The sequence below is a fragment of the Dermacentor andersoni genome, chromosome 2, assembly GCF_023375885.2.
Source record: "Dermacentor andersoni chromosome 2, qqDerAnde1_hic_scaffold, whole genome shotgun sequence".
Lineage (NCBI taxonomy): Eukaryota > Metazoa > Arthropoda > Arachnida > Ixodida > Ixodidae > Dermacentor > Dermacentor andersoni.
The window spans coordinates 178204897-178231297 of record NC_092815.1 but is presented as its reverse complement, the minus strand read 5'-3'; the positions used below and the strand labels follow the sequence as shown (position 1 = coordinate 178231297).

Sequence of the window (26401 nt, the reverse complement as noted above, 5' to 3'; positions counted from 1 at the left end):
CAACTGATCCGGTATCGCAGTGAATATGACGACTTCTTCTCTGTAATTTTGACCGGGGACGAATCATAGTGCCACTACTACGAGCCTGAAACACAACGGCAAAGCTTACAGTGGAAACATTTGAATTCACTACCCCAAAAGAAAGCAAAGGCCGTTATTACCGCCGGAAAGATTTTGTTGACTTTTTTTCGATAGTCAGGAGCCATTACTGATCGAATTTGCTAAACATGGAGAGGCTATCAATTGTTTCCGATATCGTGAAACGCGGATCGGCTGCGTGTCGCATTCAGGAACAAACGACGTGGAAAATTGATGAATGGAGTCATCTCGCTCCACGACAATGCCCGTCACCACGTCGTTCATCTGGTTAACACAAAACTGGTAAAGCTCAAGTTGGAAACACTGCAACATCCACCATACAGCCGAGACCTGTCGCCTTGCGACTTGCACATCTTAGGGCAAATAAAAAACAGCTCAAGGGAACCAGATTCATGACGGACGATGACGTGCAAGGGTCAGTTATAGGCTTTTCGAAGCAGCAACCCAAGAACTTTTATGAGACGGGGATAGCGCGACTCGTTAGTCAGTGGGACAAACATCTAAATGCTCATGGATACTTCTTTTAAATAAAGCACCCCGTTTGTCATATATTCGCGTTGGCTCACTTTCATTTGACTCGACCTCGCATATCTTGCAGAACTCCTGCTCTTTATATGTGCTCTCTGTTGCGACTATAATTTCGATGATATTACTGACAATGCACGACCCGTGACAACTTCTCCTGCGCAATACATTGAAACAAAGGATAGCGTCATCGAGATTTTTCCCTGGCCGTTGCATGTGTACAAAAATGTAAACAAGGAATTGAATGAGAAAGTTTCATTAAGGTAGTTGTCCTCAACTTGTTAATTTCATGGCCTTTACATTTTTCATATCAGCGGCATGCACTGCTTTGCTGGCTTAGAGCTGATGTAGTTCTAAAGTTTGTGTGATATTTTCTTTACTTATTAAATAGACAAAACATATAGAAGCAGTGATATCAGCCACATCGGCCACAACTTTTGAGACATGTGAGTGTATTCGTTTATGAAAAAATACGTATTTTACCTGTCTTGCTAGTGCGTAGCGTCGAAGAATTCGTTTGCAGCACCTTTGGCAATGACAATGCAGTTATTATTCATGTAATTGATATCTAGACAAATTCTACGAGGAGGCCGAACTGCAACGTGAGCCCCCCACCCCAACGAAACTTCTGGTTACACCACTGGTGCGCACATATGTCAGGCGGCATATGTCTTCGCGGCTTTCGGGAGGTGGCGTGAGAGACAGGCTTAGACAGGCCCGAAAATTATTTGACCAACCGTGGAGGGCTGCTTGCAGAATTGGAATACATAGGTTTAGAATAGCTTTACGCTATAGCGCCTACGGTTTCAGAGGCAGCGTGCACATGCGTACGTAGCGCAATTCCAATTCATGCTATCCGCAAGGAGCGTTTATATAATCATTAGAGTGCAGCCGCGGGTGCGGGAAGGCGAGCTTTCTGGCTCGTTCTTTTTCATTTCTCTAGCACGGCCGGCACCGCTGCTGCCGCGATTGATGGCGATGCTGAAAATGGTTGATTGGCATCCCGTTTATAACGGGGCGGGGACAAATAGTCCCCTAGCCCGCTTGAGGTTCTCAGGTGTGATCTACATACTTCTCGTTGTAGCATATTTGTATAGATCTGCTTATATATTTTTTTCTTCCTCGAAACTTCTGTATCTACCTTGTACCGCTGCTTATGCCTGTAATAGATCTGGTCGTATTACTTTCTTCCCTGCTTATTTTTTCCCCAGAACTAAAACGTCTCTTGCTTATCTCGACGACTGGCCGGTTGATGCTTCCGTCCACTTTAAATCCACGCGCTTCTGGAAAATGTACATTACCTCCGGGCATCGGTGGGTGAATCCCTTCACATTACATTAGGATGTGCTGAGTGGTCACTGCATTTTTGCTGCAGCATCCACATTGCTCATGTGCCTGCGAATATTTGCTCTGGTGTGTTTTTGTCCTTAAGTAAGCAGCTCGAGCCTCAAATGACAAGTCACTTCCCTTTGTCTTATCGTACAGATTTGCCCTTCTACGTTCTTCTCATCCTTGTAAATATCCATGGTCTTCTTCGTTTCCATTCCTTACATTCAGTTCGCTGCCTCTGTTTCTCTCATTTTCTGAAAGCTCCTTGTTGTCTATCTACACTTTTTTTTAACACGTACTTGGCTGCCAACTTTCTTGACCTCTTTCTCCATGCTGCGTAGACACTGTTCAGGTGGAGACACTTTTGCACTTTAGCCGCCATTTATTTTGATCCATGTACCTGAGTCTTTCTTCAAAAGTAATTTTGCTGTGCGCTCCTCTAACTTCAACCGAGGCCCAACCCATGTCACCCTGCACTGGCTCATTTGTGGTTTTGACGTGGGCTCCCAAAGCCAACCGACCTACCAGTCTTTGGTAAACTTCCAGCTTCGACAAGATATCACATTTTAAGCAAAAAATGGCATTTGCGAACGTTAGAGCTGGCACCATGATATTCATTTTCACATTACACGCACCACCGCAAATTTATTGTGGCTTGTTATGATCGACCTGTCAAGTGTGAGTGACATTTAGACGTACAGTGGTTAGCAGCCTTGTCTAGAGCGCGCCGACGGTGCTCTGCGGAGCAAGTCAGCGCCACCTAACGTTGCGCTCTGGGTTTGAGTTATGCGTCCCGCGCGCATGCGCGGCAGAAACAGAGGCATGCCTGCTCATCGCTTCCTTGTCCAGCCACCACCTTGCGAGTTCGTTTCGTGCCGCCAGGGAGGCGCTGCCTGCAATTGTGACGCTGTGACGACGGTGAGGGCGTCGCCATGCCGCCGTGTTTCACGAGTGTAACGAGACGGCCAGGCAAGCGAGCGCGAGTGATAGCAGATGACCGCGCATTTCTGCACAGGCACCACTCGCCGCGGCCATAATGTCTTTCGGCGTGTATCTGCACTGCGTATTTAGCTAAGGGCGACAGCGCATTTCGCGTCTTTTCAGACCGCGGCCAACTTGGCTGCCTCTGGGGCTTTTTATGCCGCTGCAAGTGTAGCGGAGTACAGACTGTATACAGACAAGACGAAAATAGACACCTAACAACCATATAGGCCCAATTCTCGCACTCTTAGCCTGGTCTCCGCCTGAAACGCGCGATCACCCGCTGTCACTTGGACGTGCTTCAGAAACGCGCGATCACCCGATATCACTTGCCTAGCCGCCCCGTGATTCGCGCGAAACGCGTTGGTTTTTCGGCCGCTGTTACATATCATTCAGCGCGGCCCTGGCGGACTGAAGCGCAAGCGCTGAGGCCGAGAACCCACGAGCCGGCACCGCTTTATTTTGGCCGCGCATGCGCACGAGACGCATAGCTCAAACCCAGAGCGTAACGTTAGGTGGCGCTGACTTGCTCCGCAGAGCACCGTCGCCGCGCTCTAGACAAGGCTGCTCACCACTGTACGGTCCCATGACAAGATGATTTGCTCGTTCCATAAAAGGCTATTACGGTAAGTCTGGACATCGACCTGCCAAGTGTGAGAAGCAATCAAGCGGGCGTCCTCATATCGACATAATTATGCTCTTCTCCGAAACAGCGTAACGCCTTTTATTCCCCGAGCTGACACAAAGGGAAGGACGAAGGGAACAGAATCCCAAAGCTAGGAGCTCGATGGTAGAACCCGAAAAAAGCACTAGTAGTTTCACAGGCTCCCCAAGAAGACGTCGACGACCAGAAAACCGCAATGGGTTATTTAAGACCATCCTGGCCGCCATGTTAATCAGAACCGCTCTAGACTCGGATAAGAATCATATCCATGTAGCAATGAAGTGAATACAATCTTTTCTACTTTTTTTTCATCCTCACGATGCCCTGCTTCGTCGTCGTTTCCTGATTCTTGCGGGGAAGACCAAACTCACCCGGTCCAGATATCAACTGGTTGGCAGCAATGGGATACTCCACCTTTCGTCCTGGTTTCAGCAGAATGGTGAGCGCTTGACTTTCTTTGAAAATTTTCAAGCTTTAGTTCGTGTGTTATCTCATACTGCAAAGTAGTTTCTGTACGTACAGGCTCCTGCTGAAAGCTTCCTCTCGTCTCAGCAGAGTAAGAAAGTCCTCATTCGGGAATGACCATGGATTTAAGCAAAGGGGAAAAGCCACAGCAGTTATTACTATGTGAAGAGCTAGGAATTGAGGTCGCGAAACGTTCAAGACAGCCACAGCTTATTGAGGCGATTGAGTAGTGCGGGGCTCTTGAGGACGCAATTTCAGAAGCATGGGAAGAGATAGAGAAACGAGCTGAAAAAACTGAACAAAACGCTGTAGAAGAACGGCAAAGAGCTGAGGAAGCGGAACGAAACGCTGCAGAGGAAAGGCAAAGAGCCTCAGTGGAAAGGCAGTAAGTTCAAGAAAACGCTGCAGAAGAAAGGCAGAGAGCTGATCAATGGCAAGCTGCAGAAAGAAAGGAACGAGAGGAGCAGTGGGGTGCAGAAACAAAGGAACGAGAGGAGCAGAGAGCTGCAGAAAGAAAGGAACGAGAAGAACAGAGAGCTCACAAACTAAAGCTTAGAGAACTAGACATACAGCGAGATCTGGCCTTGCAATTGGCAAATAACATCTCAATAAATGAAATACGTTCAGGTGAAGCAGGAGTAAAAATAAGGGATCCTAAGTCATTGTACAAGGTAAACGATGACATGGCAATGTTTGCCGTTATTTTCGAACGAACCTGCGAGAAAAACTGGTTAGCACTAGAAAGTTGGCCACAACAGATTCTGACTGTTCTTCCTGGCGAAGCAATCGAAATATTTGCAAGGCTAACGAGAGACGACGGAGATGAATATCAGAAAGTAAAAGCGGCGTTGATAAGGAAATATCGGTTCTCAGCGGAGGCTTTCCGCCGTAGTTTTCGTAAGGCAGCTAGAACACCAGGCGAGTCTTTTCAAGATTTCGCACAAGCTGAAAGCCAATTTTCTGGAGTGACTAAAAGGGGAAGATGCGTTCGGTTATCGCGACAAGCATGTTGAGTTAATCTGCATGGAGCAGTTCTATGGGTCCTTGAGCGAAGAGATGCGCCTGTGGATTTAAGATACGTGGGGGGAAAATGACTTGAATTCTCTGTACGTCGCGAATCCGAGAAAACGCGTGTCAGGTCATTCACTAAAATTAGAAAAGAGGAAAACAGGTGCTCCCCCCCTCCCCCATTCGCCACGAAAAGGCTGTAGGAGGGAGAAGAGGCGTGCAGCCCGATAATTCCTGAGAGGATGACAGCGCAGTAAAAGACGAAAGAAAAACAACAAAAGCGTTTGAGGCTAGAAAACCAATCGTCTGTTTCAGTTGCCAGGAGCCTGGACACCTTGCGATTGGCCGTCGGAAACCTAGAATAGCTTTTTCTTTTAAGAAAGGCGGCGATGACAACGTGGCCCTCGCAAAGAAAAGGCTCGCAAAGGCTCGCAAAGAAATCTTTGCTGCACACGTACACGCGCACACACTCTCACACAAGTGCGGAAAGTGCGATGGTGAAGACACGTACTTGCGCCAGCTTGCTCGTCGTGAATGCCGGACTGACTGATCCTCTCAGGAACTTCCAGCGGTGGCCGCGTGCCGCGAACACCAGCGCTTCCGGACTTACGGGCGCAGGCACGATGCTCAGGATGGTCTGTGAAAGGGGCACAGATGCTTTAATTTAGCGGTGCTTTTTCTTGCGCAGTAACTGCTCTCTGCAACAAAAAAATCAGGTTGAAATATTCCTTCACAAGACCGGTGTTGCAATGTAAGTACATATACATACGGCTAGTTTCTCAGTGGGAATCGCGCGCCTCGGCGTCGCGCAAGAGGAGCTTCAGGCGCTGGAATGCGCACCAGCGCGTCGGCGAACACCACGCGCGACACACTTGAACCTCCCGATCATATATACGCGAGGAATGCCCATGGCATGGCTTTATATTCTCCAAGCGTTGGAACTTCCTGAGGCAAACGAATTCCTGCAGTTTGCATAAAAGTTTCTCTGTTGTGGGCATGTCGAACAAGGGAAGCGGCTTTACAACGAAACACGACCACGTGGGAAGGGGGCATTCAGAATAACCCTAGAACTTCAAATTAACTTGGTGTGGATGTGCTCACCTGCTATAGGCGTGTGTATGAGCTTGTATGCGCTGTAATAGCACGAGGAGGCGTGCATAATAGAACCATGACTTAATCCAAGATTAAAAAGAAAATGGACGCGTTGCTGAGGCATCGGAGTGAGAACAGCGGAAAATGTACTAACACAGACGTATGGAGAAGCTACCGGAAGACGTTTACTCAGCGTCACACTTGTTGCATTCAAGCGCGCAGATGTATAGTCAAATTTCTACCCGTGTTATACTTTTTTGCTGACGTAAGTGTGATTTCGGAGGCATATTCGCCACAAGAACACGCATTTTCAAGGCGTTTATTTATTTTTCTTTTGGATAGGAGGTAGGCGGGGAGGGGGCGAAGAACACTCAGTCAGACCAAGAGCATTGCTAGCACGTAGTTTATGATCATACTCCCACAACGTGTCACCACCAAAGCTTTTACTCTAGGATGGGTCTCACTTTAATGCTGTATAAGTGTACGCTATGCTACATTAAATATCTCAGTTGCCTGCATTATTTGCGGATAGAGCTAAGGCACGGCCACAAGATGAAAGCCACACCCTGTGCCTTGCCATCGAGCTGTCGTGGCTAAAGGATAGCGTTACCACGAATGGCTAACGCTGTAGAACAACACCCGGAGGGTTTAGACAGTACTGCGTTTAGAAGCTCGCACCAAGAAGGGATGCATACTGCAAGGGCTTTTGCAGCGAGTGCTGCAAGGATTATTGTACGAGCACTGTGTTCTTCGTGTTCTTTGCGCGCTGTTATGTTCTCTTTGTCCTCGGCTCTCTGTTCCGTTGTGCATCGCAGTTTTGGCAGGAACCCTTTGAACTAGTAGCGCGTTCCGCTTTATCGTAGTGCTCGGTGTACACTGCTTTACAACAGGTTGGCCGTGACATGTTCTTTAAGGAAGATGTTATGTCCTTGCAAAGCTGTGATTCAGCTTCACACGCACCTGCTTTGGTGGTAGTCGTGTGTCGTTGTGAATGGTTAATGTGCATCTCGTATTTTACGCCTGCACGGTTTCCTGATGTAGCTGGAAGTATGCGAAAATCCTATAGCGGCTGGTGCGTGTCTCTTCTTCGTGCGGGTTTCTACGTGCAGCTGTGTCTAAAGGCTCGGAAAGAACCAACTAGCACAACCCAAACGTGTTGCTCTTTCCTATGATCATTCTTTTTTAGAGGTGAAGGGCTGACCTTTGTGAACTACTTGCTTTACCGTTTGACATTCGGAATCTTCGCCTTTCCGTTTATAGTAAGACCTTACCAAAAAAAGGAAATTGTAATAAAGTTAAGCTTCGATCATGTAGGTCCATCATATATATATATATATATATATATATATATATATATATATATATATATATATATATATGTATATGTATATATCTTCTTGCCTGAGCTCCAACTATCGACTGCATGCGATACCACTGAAGCTTAAAGGTAAAACTATACGTACGTATTATATAGCAAGGGCGCTTTTCTAAAAGACAAGAACACAGGAGATATAAGATCAAGACCAAAATATAGCCGCTTGATTCGACCTAAAGCATTTAACCAAGGGCAATGAGGAACGAATAATGAATTTATATGAATCTCAAGGAAGTGTTCACAATTATAACGCTACAATATTACGGTACAGCGCACGCATTTCTATGGCATAAAATTATTTAGTGAGGGCAGCAACGTCCTCTAGCAATACTTCTCTGTCAGCGAACACAACGCTGTAAATTAGGCACTGTGCTCGAAATCCCCAATATCTGCTAAATAGGCCTCGGCGTTCCAATTAGCTTAGATTGTCCCGAGCTGTTTGATTCATGCTTTTTAAGAAACAGTAATATAGAACATTCATTTCGTAACACATTTGAAGCTCCCATATCTCGAAAGTTGTGCTAGTTATTAGGTCTCAGATATGTCGTCCTCTCTTTTTTAAGAAGTGTTCCACAGAAAAAGAAACCCCTGGTATGAATGTGTAATACGTTCGACTCTGGTTTAAGTGCATATAGGGTTTCCCAACTAACGTTAGCCAAGCTGTTCAACGAAAAAGAATGGATGGAGAAAACATGGTGCAAGGTACGACTGTAAGATCAATTGGTGCTCGGTTTTCAAAACTCTAGCAACGAACACCGTAGGTCTTCTAAATGCATGGTGCACCGTCCTTCCTAAATACTTTTTTTTGTTGAACAGCATGGCTAAAGTTAGCTGTGACGCACGATATTGTCGCGTACTATAAACACTAAAATACAAGTAACACTATATTCTGTGAGCAGAAAATAATGATTGCGGCTTTGCCTCGTGCCTATCGAAACTAATCATACTCTACGCTGTGAAGGTGACATATTGGACTCGCGAGGTCACTGGATATTTGGGAGAGTGGCGCTTCGGCTGCTCCTTAAGTGCCTCCGGGATAGGGGGTTCGAGTGTGAATTGCGAGCAGTGCGAATCACCGTGGAATGGATTGTGCGCCATCCATTGCACCCTCCGCGAACTTTCCTTGTGTGACCATGTGCTTTTACATTACCAGATGCAATGTGGCGGATTTCAGACCGTGCAGCGTTTGACAGCGTGTGCTCCGACGGTGCAATTGCCGGCAACTTTTGTAAGACTAGGGCCAACTGCCAGCAAGCGACATTTTCCCTCCTTCAGCTTCACTACAGAAGACAGCTAAAAGGTGCGTTCACCAGGTCTCGCAGCTTTAGTATAAGAAAACGTTATTTAGCCTTCCACCTCATTTACTTTATTGAAACATCATAAATCAATCGATACTTCCATTCACATTCGCGAGCATCGCCCCATCAGTCAATGTTGGTAGCGTTTAGTCTCGTCTCGGTAAAACGAAATGCTACCGTTAAACAATAGGTGAGTAAAAGGAAAATTCTACGAACCCCTCGTTCATGGAAAACGTGGAAGTCTTCGATTAGGACTTTCTTCAACAGGTCAACATCTTTAACAAGGAGAAAAGGCGCCGCTCCGTTGAAGAACCTACGTTGTCAACAAAATACACACAAAAGAAACAAGAATGACAAAGAACGAACAAGATTACAACACGTCTTCCACGTAACTAGAGCCAAACATTAAATATAGAGTGGTATTGCTTAAACGAGTGAGACCAACAGCTTATTGCTTGTAGTTGTCTTGAGTTAGGCAGACTTTTTGTCTGTGATTAGTTAGCCAACTATTTTCGTTTAATTATACAATCTCCGAAATATCTCTTTAGGGGTATCCCCATCCCCATGAGACATAACTGACTTAGAAGCTCTGCAGAACCGTGCTGTACGCTTCATCTTCTCACATTATTAACGAAAAACCAGTGTAACAGCATTAAAAGTTCGCACTGACTTTGAAGCCTTATCCCGTTGTCGTAATATATCTCGTTTAACACTATTCCATAAGCTTTACTATCATGTATTTCTTTATAACGAGTTCATGTGTGAACCCTCAGCCATATTTCGGCGCCGTGATCATTCTTGCAAAGTCAAAAGTATCATGTGCCGTTCCCTCGCATTTGGCCAGTCATTTATACCTCGCACCCCGATAGAGTGGCATAATCTGCCATCGCACATTGTCACGGAAACAAATGCCTCGAAATTTACATACGCTCTGCGCAGTAACATGCATACCCAATATGTAAGGTTTGACTCTCTGATTTGTAAACTGAATTTTTTTTTCATGCGTCTATAACCAAAGTCTCCGTCACGTTGTCATAGTTTGTGCAAATCATTTAAGGTATCTGTACTGATAACTATTTTTACTTGGTGTCTTCTGTGCTTTTACGTTGATGCGCTGTAATTAATTTTATTCCAATTTATTTTTGCGTTTTATTTACATTTATTCACTGTTATTTGCCTTACCTATGTGAGCTTTACCCTATGTAATACCCTCCGTAGAGGGCCTTTAGGATTATTGTGAAATAAATAAATAAATAAATAAATAAATAAATAAATAAATAAATAAATAAATAAAGTCGTATATGAAAAGTTGTAGAACTTTCTCTGAAAAAGCTAATGAAGTTGTTTCTACGACGCTGTCTTTTACGTGGCCCTTTTTCTGTGCCTGTGATGAAAGCCGGCGAAATATGAAAATGAAAAATAAAATACAACCATTCCACTCTGGGAAGGTGGAATGGCAGCGAAAGCACTTTGTTTTCCGTTTCAGAGCTTTGACTTTCGTCAGCTTTCGCTGCCGTTTCATCTTCACAGAGTGGAATGGTTGTCATTTGTTTGAAATGTCTGATGATGGGAGTTGATGTGTTTGAATGGATGACTTAGAAAAGACAGTGGTTGACGTTCGATTGAGACTATATTTTGTCTGGGTAGTCACGATTGTTTTATGATCACTGTGATATACCCTCAGTGGTTCAACTGCCACCCTCGAGAGGTTCTTGACTAGAATCACATCAATGCACGTCCGGTGATGCGTGGTAGGTATCATGGAGTTTGTGTAACATTGCAGGCCAGACTCTTCCAACATGTATTGCCTAAATCATTTCTTCTCTGGCTTAGAAATGCCCACGTTGAAGTCTACATTGATGATGACAGGTGCGGTATCATCCTTTCTAACCCACTCCAAATACGTGGTCATAAACTCCTTGATTTCGGATTGGGTTCCAGTCGAGTTACGGTCTGTGACCGTCATCTTGGATACGAATACCGGACTTAGCTGTTGAATGGCTTACACCCCCTTAATCAATGGCTCATACTCCCGTAGACGCGGCCTCCCAATTACGACGACAGAAGAAAAATGAATTCTACGCAGGAATGATGAGCGGCAACGGAGCCAGCTGTGGAACTCGACGACGCTCGCGCCATTGCTGATCCCGTATGCCTGGGGCATCTCTGGGTCCCACGTGTAAAAAGAATAGTTCAAAGGCGCGTTACAGGTTCCCGAGCTCAAAGGTAAATATGCCATTGAGCTTGGGCCCATCCTGCGCAATCCCCAGGATCGTCGCACATGACGATTTTTTTTTTGTCGCCGGACGCCGAAAAAACTACGGAGAGTTAGTCATATGCAGCTTTCGCTGTAGAATGAAGTTGCTGCGCGCTCGCGCGTCTGGATTGCTGTGCTCTCAATTACGTTTCAAAACAAGGAAGACCGCATGCCTACCGAAAGCCGATGAGTAGTGTTTGCATTCACGAGTAGTGGTGGCCTATCACTTATTATTCTGGTCAAGTGGAGGATTATGGTCTATGCAGCGATGGTGGGGACGTACACTGTACGCCGCGGCCAACAGTGCTTTTTTATTTTTGTGATTGGCGTGCGGGCTGTGGCAATACAGGCAAAGACGAAGTTTTTCAGCAGATTGCTGCCGCAGCGGCGAGAGCCTGCTGCTGGCGGACTAAGTGAGGCAACAACAACAAAAAGGGGATTCAGTGCAGGAGGATTATCTGCAGTGTGACATTTTAATGGGATAATGTGATAGACGGTGCTCACACACTTTGCAGGTATCTGTGCGGCGAAAAATGTGGGCCGACTTTAAAGGCAATGAAGTCTAAAAATGTGGTCCGATTCATATGTCAGTGCAGTCTAACACAGTGTCTCAAAGCTCTAGTTGTCCCGAGTAGAGATTTACATTTCATAAAACTTTGAGCGGCATGAAAGCAAACTGGTTTCTTTCATGTTTCTTTTTCAGAAAAATACGAAAAATTGAAGAAAGGCAATTGGGCACACAGCTATAAAAAACCCAGTATATTTATAACTCCAACACGGAAAAGAATATAATTGTCAGAATATTGCATAATAAATGTTCCAGCAGGGCTTCCGGGTTCAAGATCTAGGCAAGACTTCACGTCAAGGCATTGATTTCACATCAAAACATGAAGACCGACATTTGTATCAATCTGTGTCCCTCAATGCTTCGCTGTGCAGCGGACGAAGCCTTCTAGACATTTAGGTTCAGGATACAAGTTTTCGCACGAGATCCCATGGGAGCCTGTTGCGTAGCTTGGTGTGCACGTTTCCAAAGTCGGATCAGTTTATTTTACATGCCGCAGAAGAAAGGGGAATCTACAGTACACGACGGGCGAGGGGGCTCAAGGGTTGGTTGAAGCAATGTCCTTGCCCCCACGTGGACGGATCCAGGTGCTTCGTAGACTCCAAAACTCTTTCTTTTGACCAAACGTTTAGATACGTCGAAAGGAGTTCCATCACAACAGAAGAATTCTGTGGGAAGCTCTGCTTCTTTTTTCTATTTTTAAAATTTTATGATGCTTAAGAAAAATAAAAAAAACCCTGTTATTTCCCAAAACTTTCCTTGTTTATTTTTTTCAACCGCTTACATCTCTAGTCCCGAGAGAAGGATACGAGAAACTGGCTCGTTCCGTGACTTGCGAGCCAGACATTTCAAAGGGTGACTTTGACAAGAGAGCAGCGTGCGAATGGCTGCTGTGCTGGCGGACAAAGCCCCGATGCCACCATTGGTCACGCATTACTTCATAGCATAATACGCACACTTCATCCAATATGGAAGTTTTTGCAAGTGAACTCGAGGTGAGGTGAGCGCACGCGATCGCATCACAGTGTGCACGAAATCACAAAAGCGACATGAGGTATAGAAACGTCACTTTGATAAATGAGAACGTGAAATGTTGCCCGTAACGCGTGCGCTTGCAGCTTTCGCGACCCTACAACCATCGCAATAGAAGAGGTTAGCATTTTTTGTTTGTTTTCTTCATAACATGACTAAACGTAAGCCACACCAGGATTCCTGTATCCTTCGAAACGTTTTCATGCGACACAAGTGAAAGCGACGAACCAAAATACAACGCATCACCTCAATGCTATGTGAATCAGAGGACATTACCAGAACAATCGCAGGTCCATGGGAATCTTGTATAAATATTACTTTTCTTTGTCTAGGCAAAAGACTAGAGCTTGCCTTTACCATGATGAAGATAATCAAGTATATGTAGAAGTTTGGCACTGAAAAAAGACTTACCACGTGCTCTGCTCTTTTGTTAAAGGTTTCACAGTTTCGGTCATCTGCTCTAGACCCGTTCATGTTACTGTCCGTGAACCAAGCTACTGCTTTGTAAAGTATTGGCAATATAGTAAGCTATTATTGTTCGGTCAAAGTTCACATGAAATCCCCAACGTGGAGAAAATCTTATGAAATAATATGGCAGAACGCATCTCACGATGACGGTCGATGGTAGTAACAATCGAGCAATGTAGTCACACATGTGTAGTGACCCACGTGTCATTACACACACACACATGTGTGTGTGTGTAGTGACACGCGTGTAGTGACTTTTCTGAGAATTTTCGTTCCTTCGACTATGTGCCACATATTTCGATATCGTCGGACTTTGCTATGGCACTCGCTTGCCAAGGTCTCCAATCGGCATGGAGGCATGACGACGACTGTATGACGCCGACGTAATGACAGTGGAATGACGAAGAAGAAATGATATTGGTCGAACGACAAAGGCGACACTTGTATGACGACAATGGCATGACGACAATGTTATGATGACGATGACATGACGAAAGTCGGATGTCGAAGTTGCAATGATGACGATGCAGCCACAGCGCGGGCATCCCGACCACGGTGTGACAACGAATGCATGACGATTACTGGATTACGACGATGGTATCGCAACGGCGCGAGGATAATGTAATGACGAGAAGTGTTTCATGACAATGGCGTGACGATGCAGTGAATCACGAAACTTATGCGACGACGTTGGCATGACTACGACAGCATGACGATTGTCGGATGACGAAGCTGTAGTGAGGATCGTGGCACGACGAGGACGGCATTACGACGATGATCTGGCAATGGAGGCGCGGTAGCAACTGTCCGACGATGACGACATGACACGCGTCGTATAATAACGGTTCAATGACGACTGTGTGATGAAAATACAATGAAGAAGAAAGATGGATGTCGATGGAACGACCAAGGCTGTGTAACAGCAATGGTATGACGATCATGGGATCACGTTACTGAAGTCATGACAATGATAAAACGACGGCATAACGACGACATCATGACAACCACTGTGCGAAGACGATGACGTAATGACGACGACATAGCAAAAGTCGTATGACGAAGCTGGAATGACCACGATCCAACGACCATGACGCCATCAAGACCCCGAACACGTACCTAGTGACTCAAGCTATTGCACATCTTGGACCACTAGGTCGGAGTAGAAGGCGTGACGAGGACAGAATGACGAGTCACATCACTAAGCTGAAATAATGAAGATGGTGTGATCACGTCGACATCATTACGGTGATGTGACAATAAGTGCGTGTAACTGTATGACGACGATGACATGACGAGTCATCATCATCAGCAGCAGCAGCAGCCTGGTTGCGCCTACTGCAGGGCAAAGGCCTCTCCCATACTTCCCCAACTACCCGGGTCATGTGCTAATTGTGTCCATGTAGTCCCTGCAAACTTCTTAATCTCATCCGCCCACCTAACTTTCTGCCGCCCCCTGCTACGCTTCCCTTCCCTTGGAATCCAGTCCGTAACCCTTAATGACCATCGGTTAGCTTCCCTCCTCACTACATGCCCTCTCCATGCCCATTTTTTTGTCATTAACTCGCATTTGTTCCTTGACCCAATCTGCTCTTTTCTTATCGCTTAACGTTACACCAATCATTCTTCTTTCCATAGCTCGTTGCGTCGTCCTCAATTTAAGCAGAACCTTCTTCGTAAGCCTCCAGGTTTTTGCGCCATGTGTGAGTACTGGTAAGAGTACTCTTATGCACTTTTCTCTTGAGGGGTAATGGCAACCTGCTGTTCATGATCTGAGAGTGCCTGCCAAACGCACCCCAGCACATTTCTATTCTTCTGATTATGTCAATCTCATGATCCGAATCCGCGCTCACTACCTGCCCTAAGTAGATGTATTCTCTTACCACTTCCAGTGCCTCGCTACCTATCGTAAACTGCTGTTCTCTTCCGAGACTGCTAAACATTCCTTTAGTTTTCTGCAGATGAATTTTAGACCGACTATTCTGCTTTGTCACTCCAGGACAGTGAGCATGCATTGCAATTCGTCCCCTGAGTTACTAAGCAAGGCAAGATCGTCAGCGAATCACAAGTTAACTCTTATCCCCAATTCTTCCCAATCCAGGTCTCCGAATACCTCCTGTAAACACGCTATGAATAGCATTGGAGAGATCGTGTCTCCCTGCCTGGCGCCTTTCTTTATTGTGATTTTGTTGCTTTTTTGTGGAGAACTACGGTGGCTGTGGAGCCGCTATAGATGTCTTTCAGTATTTTTACATACGGCTCGTCTACACCCTGATTCCGTAATGCCTCCATGACTGGTGAGGTTTCGACGGAATCAAACGCTTTCTCGTAATAAATGAAAGCTATATATAAGGGTTGGTTATATTCCGCACATTACCGCTAACTCTTACCGGTAACTCATTGATCGGCTTCTTATGTACCAGTTTCTTCCGTTCCCTTCTCAAGTCTAGGCTAATTCGAGTTCTTACCAACCTATGGTCACTGCAGCGCACCTTGCCGAGCACGGGATAGCACGGGAGAGTCTATCCTGCTTGCCGAGCACGCAAGCGGGATAGACTAGCTATCCCGCTTTCGGAAGGAAGTATTCATTATCCGCATATTATTCTGTTTTGCAAACTCTACTGATAACTCTTCCCCTGCTATTCTTCGAGCCTATGCCATGATCCCCCACTGACTTGTATCCAGCCTGCTTCTTGCCTACCCTGGCCTTGAAATCGCCCATCAGTATAGTGTATTTCGTTTTTACTTTACCCATCGCCGATTCCACGTCTTCATAGAAGCTTTCGACTTCCTGGTCATCATGACTGGATGTAGGGGCGTAGACCTGTACGACCTTCAATTTGTACCTCTTATTAGGTTTCACAACAAGACCCGCCGCCCTCTCGTTAATGCTATAGAATTCCTGTATGTTACGAGCTATATCTTTATTAATCAAGAATCCGACTCCTAGTTCTCGTACCTCCGCTAAGCCCCGGTAGCACGGGACGTGCCCGCTTTTTAGCACTTCATATGCTTTTTTTGTCCTCCTAACCTCAACTGAGCCCTATTATATCCCATTTACTGCAGTCCTCCAATAGCACTGTTAGACTCATTATGCAAAATAGAGGTGAGGCGTGCAGACAGGACACAAGAGTAGAGAAGTAGACAACACGAACGCCTCTTTTTTCCATAATGAGAATACTTTGAATACTTACCAACTGGCTCAGCTTTCTGTCATTCTTAGCTGCTAGACTTGCCTCACTAGATGACGTTCTAGCGTCAAACGTTGCCAGGTTTAGATTCCAATGACGGCCTGTCCGGATCCAGAGATTCTTAGAACCCTCTGCTGCGTCACAGCTCTGACCTCTGCCATGGTCAGTTGCTTAGCAGCTGCTGGGGACTGAAGGCCGGGGTTTGATTGTTGTATTCATATAGGAGGTTGTGTCCAAGTACTGCACCAGGGTGGCCAATCCTGCTCTTCTGAGGGAGTGCATTACCGGTTCTGGTCAGCGGTATCAGGCCGCACTCCAGGCCTGATTATGCAATTTTATCAACACGCGGATTTTTTAAATCGCGTGGAAAATTGCGGGGCACCAGGATTCGAACCACGGTCCTCTTGCATGCGAAGCGGATGCTCGACCTCTACGCCACCGCTGCAGCACTGCGCCATTGTACCTCTGACATGACGAGTGTCGGATGACAAAGGTGAATTGGCGGCGATACAACGACTGCGACGCCATCACTAATACGAGCCCATACCTAGTACAGCCAAGCTATTAGACAACTGGGGTCACTGAGTATGGGTTGAAAGCCTGACGACGACGGCTTGACGAGACTAATATACCACGAAGCTGGAATGGCGATAGGGGAACGAACACGGCGGCATCACGACCAGAAGCCCATGCCTAGTTGCCCAAGCATGTAGACAACTTATGCTACTGGGCCAGCTCAGAGGCTAGACCGATAGATAGATTGACTCAAAAGGGCTGAAGTAAGCAAACAATGTTATTCGTATAAAAAGATGCATGACAATTTCGGTACTCCCTATTGCGAAATTTGAGCGGAGCAGGATACGTGTTTCCATTTCGTGATTATTGACGCAGAGAATTTGAGACCGAAATCACCACACCGACTGATTGGGCCAATGCAATCAGCGCCTTCGCAGAGGGAGGCGCAGTATGGGAACGATGGCATGATGAACAGCGTCGGAGCCGTCTCTTCTTCCACAGAGCTGTAGTAGAAGAGACGACGAATGCGTGAGCAGCGGCACGAGCGCATTCGCGCGGTTACGCCGAGGGAATTCGACGTTCAACCGAGGAACAGGCGCCTAAGAACTGCGCCCTAAAATAAAGAAAAATTTACCTACGAGAAACCCGACACAGGAGAAACCCATACGGGCTTTGCAGAAGGAAAGGTTTGCAGCTCAGAGGGCTGTTAGAAGGAGCTTGCGCGGGTTTCCATCCCTCGGACCCGAACAATTTGTTTTTCAACTGCGAAAGTTTCTTAGTAACTTGTGGTTTGGGTATTAATCTGAACATTGTCAAAGCTTGCCAAATTGTCGAATTCACCCTCTTCTTAGCTCTTCTTTGCCCACAGGGCTGCTGCGGCCTCTCTGATTGGCTCAAAGTGCCTCCATAACAAAATTTGACAACATGGTGGAATTTTAACATGTCCAGAGGAGCACTGTACGTTGCACTTCTGGGCTAACTTTAGTTGGATGACAATATTTCCTTCCATAAAACATCCTCCACCATGCGGGTCACCGCCGAACTGATTTACCAGCATCGTGACCTCCGGGATCAGAAATGGCCGCGCGATCTTGAAGACCACGCCTGCACGTCAGAGTGTCGTCATAAACACAACAATATATGTTCATTTCTTGTGCCAGTGTTTGAAAAACTCGTATTAGGATTCGTGAACCACACTCTTGCATTCATTGCGCCCTTATTTACACCGCGTCCTCGAGCGACATCGACCAACCAATGGTCATAGCTCTAATTTCAGAGCATGTTGAACGAATCTGACAACGTGGGATTTTTTTTTAAAAGTAATGGTCAAGATTTGCAACCGAATGTCAGTCTGATAGAACGTACGCGCCTTAATGGCGGTGATGGGTACGTGGAGTTTAATGGCGTAAGGGCTAGTTCCGGCCAAAGAGTACCGAACAACTGATAGAGTAATAAATGGAAGATCAGACATCCACCCGTTCATTTACTCCATTTATTTCATTTATTTCTCCATTTTTTCCATTTTAGTTCATCCATTCCATTTAGTCCATTTATTAATTACTTCTCTCCACCTTGCGGGTTTCCGCAGAACTACTGCGTCAACTGATAGAGTGTTCAATGGAGCAATGTATTTCGAATGGAAGGTATAATAACGGCTGTGTAGAGGCCTAAAAAACATTGGTGCAAAAAGCATAAAATATTTGCGTGTTAATTTATAAACTGTGCTATGACCACAAAAGGTGTCAGTGACCGTAGAACTACTGCCTCATCAGGGCCCTAAAGGCACAGACCTTGAAGCAGGTGCCCTGGAAATAGCAATCATCGCAGCGGCAGCTTCTGATGCGAGAATGTGCTGCGAATCGCTTTGGCTGATTACCTGTAACACAACATCAGTTACGAAAGTTGAAACTGCTTTAGTTTCAAGAAACAGCTTTCTGCCAAGAAATTTTGCTGTATGGAGGGTAATGAGCTGATCAGATGTTCGGCATGACGAAAGTGGTTTTTCCGTGCAGCGTGCTCATGCAAGATGCAGAGGATGGTCAGCCTCTCGCAACATCTACCGCAGATGGAAGGCCCCCCACAAGTCAACAGGTAAGAAAACTAGCCCGCCTTACGGAATATGCTATAACATTGATTATGCGACAAGAGTATGAAAAAAGCCGACTTACCCGACTACATCGCCGTACTGCTTTATCCAGTTGCTAAAGGCACCTGCTGCTCCCTGTGACCAAAGTAAAGTTTACCACGTGAGAAAATTACCCATGAGATAAAGAGTGACTCTTTTTAAGGCGCTTACACGTATAATCAGTACTTGTTTAAGCATAAGCACGAAAGGCAACCTACAGTAGGTTTGTGCCGATCTGATTAAGGGGAATGATTTACGTGAAAGCTGTTTTCAAAATTTTCATCGGTACCATCGAGTACATGTGCACTTAATGCCTGATATTGCGCGTAATGAAAATGTTAGCGATGCTTGCCACCAGCATTTCGAACGCAAGATATTGTTTTAGAAAAAAAAAAACTAATTGAGAGAATGACTAAGATATGAGTGTAGCATCACATGGTATCATCACATGAGTGTAGCATCACATGTAGCACGAAGGGAGCATTATGACTACTCTCTCATCCTTCGCGAAGTCCCCTTTCTCTCTTTCTCCCTCTCTCTCTCGTGCTCCCAAAAGTCGGCCCAACACGTGACTCATTAGGGTACTGGACTGACTTGGGCGGGTTATTAACATTCTTGACGGTAGAGGTTTGCGCACAGACAAGAGAACAAAGACGGGGGACTTGACAAGCACAAGCACAAACTTTGGGCTGAATTTTATTGGCGATAAGGGTTGAGATATATACATAGGCGATGGACGACGTGCATTCGCTTGGTAAAGACACGAAAAACAACAGCGCAACAAGGAACCTTTTGCACCAACAAGAGGGTTATGCAATTGGTGACACGTTAAGTCTCCTTTCATCGCTCTGCAGCTTGTGCGCAAAAGCCCACCGTCACGTAACTCAGCACTCGGCAGACTCGGCGCGGTGTCTTTGGATCCCGGTATGTTTTACACAATGCGCACTTGTTCGGGTGTTCTGCCAACCACTCTTCGCACGTTTCCCCGCAGCAAGGATGTGCAGGTTAGGTAGCTTCTTTTTTACGTCTACACTGACCTTACTCGCCGCAACCTGGTAGCTCAGTGAGGTTGCACTGCTGAGTTCGAAGCCACGGGTTCGATTCCGGCGGCGGCGATCACATCGCGATAGGGGCGGAATACGGAAACGCTCGCGCACCGTGCTTTGGATGCAGGTTGAAGAAGCCCATGTGGTCCAAATTAATCCAGAACACTCCGCCATAGCATCCCTTCTGAAGCATTGTGCAATTTCGGGACTTTGGAACACCAGCATTTAAAAATGAAGCAGATGACACACGCTGTGGGAATACACATTATGCGAAACACTGAGCCGATAGTTGGCTCTCCAGCTTCGCTTAGGATAACGCAAAGCGCTAGCACGTGGGCCAACATGCTTGTGTATGTGAAACAGCTACCTGTCTGACGCGAGAATGTGTGTGCCGCCAGCAGCAAGATGGCGGTGACGAAGATCACGCGACGGCAACGGCATGATTTCTACGTGAGCCGGTCGATGCGAGCTTACGACATGGCGATTGTTCGGTTCGGCATAGCTACTCGGCGAGCGTCAGCGTGAGAAACGCGAATTCTTACGTCATCAGCTGATAAGCGTTATACAATCGTACGTAACTGCATACTCTTTCATTTGGTTTATGGTAAAACGACAATGGCATGACACTTTAAAACCTCTTCGACCTGGGTCGATCCTCGAGGCGGTAGAGCGTCGCGCAGTTTCTACGTAGCGTTAGCTGCCATACGGTGAAAGTACTGGGCAATGTGGGCCCATTTCGGAGACGGCGTCTCTAAGCGCGAGCTGTGACGAGCGAAGAAAGCGAGGAACTTGCAGGTGACGCCCGTGACAGACGTCTGATAGTCGGCCTTGGCAAATGAGGAACGCATGCACGTGCAACCGTGGCCTAGTTGTTAAAGCATTGTGTTGCTGTAGACTAATGTAGACGTGCGATTCCACTGTCGAGTATGCATTTCTTCGTATTACCGAGGCTCGAAGTGTGGTGAGGCCGGAAACACACGTGACTGTCATTTTTAACTCTTGCGGAATTTTTAAAAATCACCTGTGGCAGATAGCATAATTCTTTCCTCGATCGGGATCATTCGAAGAAGCGGACATTACTAGCACGAGACACCTAAACACATACTAAACTAATGAACAGAAATTCGCTAATTAACTTCCTAATTCATATATTTACGGCCCATATTGCAACTGGCTAACTGTAGCCGGTGAGTTTGCGCACTTTTGTCGAAGGACAGTTGTAGGTCGCAAAGTGTGGGACGAAATACGTGGGCGTTTCAGTTGCTTTCATGCTTCAATACATAAAAGGGCATTTTCTTAAAAAAAATTAGCGGAACAACAGTACATTTTCACTGCAAGTTTGGTGGCGTTAGGGAAAGTCATTCTAATTGCATATGTCTTAAATATTCACCGGCTACAATTCGAAAATTACAACATGTACCGTAAAGTAATTAAGGAAGAAGTTAATTAGTTAATTTTTTATCAGTTGAATGTGTGTTTCAATTTCCCGTGCAAGTAATATCCGTCCCTCTGAATAATCCAGCTCGAAGGCTGGAATTAGGTTGTCTGCAACCGATATTTTTTTTATTCCCGAAAACTTCAAAAGGATCCCCCCTGTATACCGCTAAGTGCCGGAAATGTGCCAATGAATGATTAGCATTAATAAAACGTGCGAATACTACAGCCGCACATCGCTGTACATTTGTTGTCTTTTAGAAGGAGCGCTGTCATGACCAAGACATGACGGAAGAGAACACTAAAACATATCGCGATATGATCAGGTGCTGGGCCTTCTCTCTTTAACTTCATTTGTATTTCGGCACGCTTCTACAAGCTATTTCATTCGCCGTGACCAGAATTTAGTGTATTGTCCTTCTTCCACGTCGCCTAGACCTTCACTGAAACTGCTTCAACCACGACGTCCGTTTTTGAAACACTGGTGTCCGTATTCATGAGACACTTCGTGTGCAAGAGCTGTTTGTAAGAACAAGAGGCGGTAAATTGTGACGGCAACTGCAAGATTACAAAACGTAACTTGTTAGTGAGAAACTTCTTGCGAACCAAAAGCCTTGCTTATTTGCCTCTACGTCTATTATGCCATTCGAAACACGTGATTACAAAAATTGAGGATGTCACTGGTGCAACGCTTCTTGACCGGCCCATCAAAAGAACGTTCGATAGCATGTTTAGTTTTTTTTTCCAGCCCCCACCAATAACGGTAGTCCTCTTTATCTCCACTGATTTATGCCATATCAGCTAGGGCTCTTTTCGCCATGCTTAAAGGATTCGTTGAAGCAGTTTCCATACAATGCCGTACCTGCAAGTCTTTATTCTCGAGGTATTACTGCTACAATTTTTAGGTTTTCCACGGTATAGCACCGATTAAGTTATTTACTTGATTCTAATGCGCGCTACATCTTCCGGAAAAAATTGTTAGTGAGAAGCAATCGTCATTGGCACTAAACGTTTCTTTAATCCAACACAATTCAGACGTGACTGCCGGGGTGCTATTCTAAACACTCCCAAACTCCCTCACCTTGTCGAATTCACAATTTTCTCATATCTGATTGGCTGAAAGAGCGGCTGCATATTGTGATTGGTTTAATGCGCCATCATCGCAAAAGTTGGCAGTGTCGAAAATTAAACTCTAGCTGTAGCAACTGTAGCTTTGTGTTTGCTCCACAATTCAGGAAAGGCTGCTAGGGTTTCCAAGGCGTTTAAGATTCTTTATCTGAAATTCCATAGACGTCGCCGAAGCTGAGATGCTCTGAGGCTGTTCACAGCGGTAGGGAGCCGTACGATAGCGACAGCGGGTGATGCCCACTTCACATTGGCTCGAATGCAATCAATTAATATGATTTTTTTGGCCGAGTGAAGAACAAACCACCATTACACTCTTTCTCTTATACTCTCAAAAAATGCTGAGTGGTGCATCGAGGGCATGACATTTATACGTTTTGAAGTATGAAAATAAGAGTGTGTATTACAAATCGAGGGCTGAACATTTTTCATTTCACGTTGTGAGAATGGCGCCTGCGTTACAACCGACGCCACATTAGAACTGAGTACATATGGTATTTATATTTCCTATTTACCAACCGTTGACTGTATAGGTTTACCTTTGCTTTGATTTCTGGTATGTTGCCATTTATCAGGCTAGGGAGAGGTCCGGGAACTCCAAGCCTTTTAAACAACGAAAACCGCCTTCTGCGTGACCTGAAACGAAATATACTGTAGTAAGAGTGCACTACAGTGTTATCAGCTCAGATGAGTGATCGAACATAGAAGTACGTCGTCCGATCGGAGCAGAAAAAGACTGGCGCCACAGAAATACTGGCAAAGTGAGAAAGCTAAACCATCTCTTGTTGCACTAAACGAGGGCAGCGCGACAGCGCGCGGCCGCGCCATAAACAGTTGCTGCCGCAGTACAACGCCTCTCTCCCATCTCCCCTGTGCCATGCGCGCGACAGAAGACGGTGCGCTTCCTCCCCGCTTTCCTCCTCTGCGCGTACCAAATGGAGCCGCGACCGTCGGCTCACCCTTCCACGCTTTCACTAGCACACACAGCATACGGTGAGCGACGACGATGTTATCGCCCTTGGACATTGTATGGAACGTCACGGCAACAATACGCATGGAGTGTTCGCATAATTGCTATCGAAATAAAACTCACATGCACGCAGTACACCGTGCCTGCTAACCAAAACACTTAACGCGTGTTAGTGATTACAGTGTCACAGAAAGATGACGAATTCATAACTTAAAAATTTTTAATGACAAAAATCACCAATCTTGTGGCTTCTGGAAGGACTGAATAGCCTTATTAATAAAGTCAACACGTGCATTATCGACAAGATTTACCTTAACCGAAAGAGTGTTATCGTAAATAGCAGTGAAAAAATAAACTTGTAGGGACGCTTACCCCCGTATTCAGAAATGCATCTTAACTTGAAGCCCACGCTTGACTTGATTTAAATGACATCTGTCGTGAACGCACCGGAGGCAACGCAATGAGTGTCTTGGGCGCTTCGCACCAGGCGTCGTTTATATCAAGTCCAGCACGGGGTTCAAGAGGAAGCTTTAGCTAGGGTGCTTCTATCTCAATACATGTAAAAGGAGAATTCGTTTTTCTTGGCAACCACCAGGCCCCGCACACTCTCAAGTTCAACAAATGGCCACAGAGGGCAAAAAAATCGACCGCGCGCTGCTGCTAAGAAAACCAGCATAGTAATATCACTACGGGATGCTTACGTTAGTTTGAACATTTTCCGCTGGAGGCGCCGTAATAAGCGCAATTTTTTTTTGCAGACTTTCTACTACAATTACCGAAGCACGTTTATTACATGAAAAAGAGGGCGAAATTATCATTGCTAATTTGATATTGTATTCTTTGTAAGTAAGTTTATTGTTTCTTTGTCATTATAAACGCAAATAGCGTTCAGCATCATCGATCTTTCACGTGACCTCTGGCCTGGATTTAAAATTTTTACCGGTATTTCCGAGTGCATGGCAACACGGATTCATTCGTTCGTGCGCTCAGACTGGTTGCTTCTTTTTCGCTAAAACTAGTTCATTGCGCTTCGATGTCACGCGTTATTTAACCTGGGGTGAAGTGACGTGTTTGCAAGCGGACATGTAAGCCCGAAAGTTGGGTATCGGTCGTGAGCCATTCGGAACACGTCTGCATCGAAACGGGAGCTGGATTCTGGTGCGGCTGACAACGGTAATAACGGTGAGTCGTTCAACACCGCTGCTTGAATCGTTATATAATATTCGTCTCATTAACTTACAGGCGGAGACAAGTTAACGAACTAGATCCTGCGCAGCATATGGCAGTCGGGATCCTCCGTTGCTGTTTCCTAAATAAACCGTTACTGGCGAGGCTGTCGTTATACACACACAATCGGGAAAGAAAGAGCGATATCGGAACGCGCGCCTCATTTTTCATCTTATTGTAGCCGTGGCCATAGGTGACTGGGTAGCCTTAACAATATACATATAAAACTTATTTTCGAGTCCGCCGGCAACTTTTTTCGTCCACAAAATCGAATAATCCTTTGGTAAAATGATGTGAAAGTACAGAATTTAATGTATTAAACAGTTGCAAGCGTGATAATTCACTCATATTTCGTACTTGTTGGTTCCAAATGTTCTTGCTGTTCAGTTTGGTTTACCGTAGGGCATTTATTTTTGCAGTAGTGCAGCAGTGCATCACGTTCGTGCAGAAAAATAATGCATCAGTTCTAATAGCTTCATGACTTTCATGTATTTGCTTGTGGAACCAGCAGTGTGATCTCTTCCAGTGTATAAATGAACGCACAAATGTTCTGATTTGTGATATTAATAATACTTAAACTGTTCACATGCATTGTATAGTTAGGCAGGCATAAATTTATGGACAACAGCAATATTTATTTAACGTGCTGCTTAAGCGCCCTAGAACAGACAGGGTATATTTGCATGTGTTCTGTAGCGGCAACCCACCACAATATATATGTCACACCTTCTTGCATTTCATATTGCAAAATTGTGCTTTTTTCAATTTCTGATTCAGTCAAAATTTCTGTTCCAGACATGCAGTAATGAGGATGGCACCAGTATAAAGCAACACACTCCACACACTAAACAGAAGCTGCTGCCTGCTACAACAAGGCCATTGTGTGGACATTGGCTGCTACTACAAGGTAAACAACATGTGGTTCAGAAATAAATATGCCTGATATATGCTGTATTGTCTTGCTAGTCTTGAGATACATGTCATTTGTTTGCAGCAGAAATGAATGTTTGCTCATGTTTATGGTTCAGTATAATTGGTTCGAACATTAAAGAAAACACACATGAGCTTGGCTAATCTGTGCTGTATCTCATGTGTCACCGTTCTGCCCCAACAGAGTCCATGCCAAGCATACCTTGGTCATCACAGGAGCTCCTATCCACAGCAACAGAAAGGGGCTGGAGCTGAATTTGCAAGGCTTTTACACCACGAACAAAGAAGCGCATGCAGAAGAATTTACATGAGATATCAAGTCTGCAGAGCACTGTGTCAAGACTGAAAAGAGCTTCAGCCACCATTCCACCAGCGCGGACAAATTGGCTTAGTCATCCAGGTAACTCAAAAAGGACTTTATGGAAATTCTTCGTCTTCAGATGCGCCTGCAATTTCTGATCAAGCACGGACGACGCTGGCCAAAAGAGTTCCATCAGTTTGCCCTTAATCAGCTTCCTGGCCATGTCAATTCCATTTGTGCCAAGTGTAATTTTTCTTCTATAAATGCAAGCTTTTTCATTGCCCATTCTCGTTAGAGATCATTCATCCTCATCCAAACATAAAGGTCAACCGATTCTTCGCTGATACTTAATACCAGTCACTGTCTAGTAGCATAACATAT

At 45.5% G+C, this 26401-nt stretch overlaps 1 long non-coding RNA gene across 1 annotated transcript; it reads left to right on the top strand.

Annotated features, from left to right (window-relative positions):
• The first annotated feature begins 24600 nt into the window (after positions 1–24600).
• LOC140215979 (uncharacterized) lies at positions 24601–25949 on the top strand. Its single transcript, XR_011892607.1, has 3 exons — positions 24601–24744; positions 25585–25696; positions 25904–25949. It is a non-coding gene; the product is annotated as an uncharacterized lncRNA (long non-coding RNA).
• Positions 25950–26401: the final 452 nt, after the last annotated feature.